This window comes from Chiloscyllium plagiosum, chromosome 17 (genome assembly GCF_004010195.1).
Source record: "Chiloscyllium plagiosum isolate BGI_BamShark_2017 chromosome 17, ASM401019v2, whole genome shotgun sequence".
NCBI lineage: Eukaryota > Metazoa > Chordata > Chondrichthyes > Orectolobiformes > Hemiscylliidae > Chiloscyllium > Chiloscyllium plagiosum.
The window spans coordinates 292,503-296,530 of NC_057726.1; positions in this window are offsets into that span (position 1 = coordinate 292,503).

Below are 4,028 nucleotides of genomic sequence, written 5' to 3' on the forward strand. Positions count from 1 at the left end.
AATGGATTGGGGAGCACGCTTTTTCCTAGTCAGGTATGCTAAATACTTTCCTGGCTGATCCCCATTTCGAAAAGCTTCTGTCTAGCAAAAGCAAGTTCTTTCTTTGCGTTTTGTGTCAGTATTAAATTCAAGGCAGCCTGAAGGGCCATGATCCGCTGTAGCTTAGTCACCGAAGGCCGTGCAAAACGTGCTGCCGCCGCGGCTTTTAACCACGATTAGAGTAGACGCTGCTGTTCCTCTGTCTGTAGTTTCTGGCTAGCCAAATAGGAAATAGCTAATCCCCTAGCAAAGGCCTTAGCAGTCTCCCATAGCATGGATGGACTACTAGCCGTGCCTGAGTTGATAGTCAAGAATTCCTGAAACTCTTTCAAAACGTATTCCACAAATTTGGAATGCTTAAGGAGAAAAGGGTCAAAACGCCAATGCGCCTTCACTCTTGGCCTTAACTTCCAAATATACAGCCATGTGATCAGAGATAGCTATATTCCTAATTTTACAACTCATAATTGAATCCAGAAAGAGGTCAGTCCTCGTGTGACATTTATGTGGGTTTGAAAAAAGGTGAAGTCCCTGCTGGTATGGTGAAGACATCTCCAAATACCCACCAGCCCCAACTCCTCGCATAAGTCAATTAAAATCACCCACCCCCTATAATAATGTGCCGTGTTCTAAAAACATTCAACTTAGAGAAAGCGCTAATCAAAAATTTGAGGGGATGCGCCGGAGGACAGTGGATGTTAAAATGCCATATTCCTCCCCATGTGTCAGGGCTTTAAGTATCATAAACCGTTCCTGCTCATCTTTCACCTGCTCTAATAATGTGAACAGAAGATTTTTCTGGATAAGTACTGCCACTCCCCTACTTTTAGTAGTAAAGGATGAAAAGAATACTCTGTCATAACCCCCCTGTTGTAATTTCAGGTGTTCCTCATCATCAAGATGGGTTTCCTGCAACAAAGCGATATCAACCCTTTCTCTCTTAAGGCTAGAAAGTACTTTTTTCCTTTTAACAGGCAAATGACTTCCCTTAATGTTCCAGTTGCACCATTTAATAAGACACTTAGTCATATCCCCTTTCAGACACCCTTGAACCCCTCGGAGGGAGAATCCTGCATACAAAGCGCCGAGCATAAGTAAATCAAAACTCGTGTAATGGAAAAATTATATATACAAAAACTACTCTATCATAACTATAAACAACTATTACTACGAAAAAACTACGAAGAAAATCAATTATAGAACCTTGAATGGAAGACTCTTCCCCCTGCCCACAGGGAGCACTCGCCTTACCCATCCCCTCCTTCACAGCTCCTTCAAACCCGGACTGTGCCCCAGCCTTAGGCCAGAAAAAAAAACAAGGAGATGATCCCTAAATCAACAGAAAAAAAGACCAAGTCAGGATGAGCACTCCACCCATCCCTGGCTTCATGTCACCCCGACTTGTGACTAAAAGAGAAACGGAACAAACAAAAAAAAGGGGAGAGAAACAACAAAGAACATTCACAAAATTTCCCATCAGAAAATCCAGTTATTAAAATAAAGGAACAGCTTATTCCAAAGTCTTTTCCAAAAAGGAAATTATTAGGGAGGGAGAAAGGAAAACATGGGGAAAGATGGAAAAGAGAACAAACATTAACCATAGTCTTCAGGCCAGTCCGTCTATTTTAAAGTGTCTACAAAGTTTTTATCTTTATCCGCTGAGTCTCATGTATAAACTGAGTCCTTGTGGCTGAAATGGAGCACTGCGGGGTATCTCATGGAGTACTGGATGCCCAGGTTCCTCAGCCTCTTTTTAACTTCATCGAAGGACTTCCTCTTTCGAATGAAAGCTGCTGAAAAATCCTGGAAAAACATGATTTTTGACTCCTTGTACAGCAGTGCCTGCGGATCTTTTCCCAGTAATCTAGAAGCTTCTATGACTTTTTGCTTGTCTTTATATGAATGGAAGTGCACTCGGACTGAGCGGGAACGCTGCACCGGCCCTGACCTGTGCACTGTAACCCAATACACCCTTTCAATCTGAAGCCTACTGGACTCAAATGTGAAGGCCCAAAAACTTCAGCAGCCAGCTTTCAAAGAAGCTGACTGGCTGCTCACCTTCCTCACCTTCAGGGAGCCCTACAGTTCGGAGATTTATCCTCCGACCTTGATTTTCAAGGTCGTCGATATGGTCTCGCAAGGTCCGCACCTCTCGCTCCAGCACCTGGATCCGACTGTGAGTCTGTCAGGTCCCCGGGGGGGTTCAGGAGAGGCTGCTGCTGCTGCAGTCTCTGGTGTGGTAGGTGCTGCAGGGGAGTGTCCTCCCTGCTGCTGTTTGCTTGCTCCTTTTCCCTTTGGCATCCTTCCCACTCCCAAATATGACCAAATATGTGTTCTGTAAGGTTTTACACTAATAATTCCACCACATAAGTTGGCCAGGGATGGCAAAAAACACCAGTATGCCTTGGCTGTGAGGCAGAGCTGTCCACAGCAGTTCTACAGAATCGCTGCCATCGTGCCGAGTCCCGGGGATATAACTTTTAATTGAGGGGTAATAGATATAGGACAGATGTCAGAGGTAACTTCTTTACTCAGAGTAGTTGGGGTGGACCACCCTGCCTACAACAGCAGTAGACTCCAACTTTAAGGGCATTTAAAAGGTCATTGGATAGGTGTATGGACGAGAATGGAATAGTGTAGTTTAGATGGACTTCAGATTGGTTTCACAGGTTGGTGGAACATCGAGGGCTGAAGGACCTGTACTGTGCTGTAATGTTCTATGTTCTTTGATTGTCCTTATTCCCTGTCTTGAACAAGGGAATAACATTTGCCACCCTCCAATTATCTGGTGGTACCACAGTGGACAGTGAGGATGCAAACATTATTGTCAAAGGCACAGCAATCTCTTCCCTCGTATACCCTGTCTGGCCCAGGAAACTTATCTATCCACATTTTACAAAATTTCCAGCACATCCTCCCTTAACATCATCCTGTTCAAGCATATTAGCCTGTTTCATACTGTCCTCACAAACGACAAGGTCCCCCTCTTTAGTGAATACTGAAGCAAACTATTCATTAAGGACCTCCCCTACCAGCTCCATCTCCAGGCAAATTTCCCTCCACAATCCCTGATCAGCCTTACCCTCACTCTGACCATCCTGTTGTTCCTCACATAAGTATAGAATACCTTGGGGTTTTTCTTAATCCTGCCCGCCAAGGCTTTTTCATGTCCCATTTAGCTCTCCTAAGTCCATTCTTCAGTTCCTTTCTGGCCACCTTGTAACCCTCTAGAGCAGTGTTTCTCAACCTTTCCGTATTCCATGCCCTCTTCTTATCCTTTTTTTTTCACAGCAGAGAGCGGCGCGAGCTGGGCGGAAGTGAGGTTGGAGCGCAGAGCTGGTCGGGAAGGTAAGTGATTGATATTTGAGTGGGTGTGTTCTAGACCCCAGGCCCTACATAGTAGGGCCTCCCTCCCATCCTCCTCCTCTAATTTTAAAGTCCATAGGTAAGCTACTCAGTGTTCTTGTTTTGGGGACGAAGTGTAGAGTAATGGCAGCGCAGGCAGTGGAATGTTCCTCCTGCAGGATGTTTGAGGTAGGGGTGACCACCGATACTCCTGCCAACTTCATCTGCAGGAAATGCAGTCAGATCCTGCTCCTCACAGAACGAGTTAGGGAACTGGAGCTGGAGTTGGATGAACTGAGGATTATTCGAGAGGCTGAGAGGGTGATAGATAGAAGCTACAGGGACATAGTTACGCCAGAGAACAGAGGTAGCTGGGTAACAGTTAGAGGTGGGAAGGGGAGGAAGCAAGCAGTGTTGATCCCCTGTTGTCGTTCCCCTAAACAATAAGTATACCGCTTTGGATACTGTTGGGGACGGTTTAGCAGGGGTAAGCTGCAGTGACGGGGTCTGTGGCGCGAGGTCTGGCTCTGAGACTCAGAAGGGAAAGGGAGAGAGGAGGAGAGCGCTAGTTATAGGAGACTCTATAGTTAGAGGGACAGACAAGCGGTTCTGTGGGCATGGGCGAGACTCTCGGATGGTTTGTT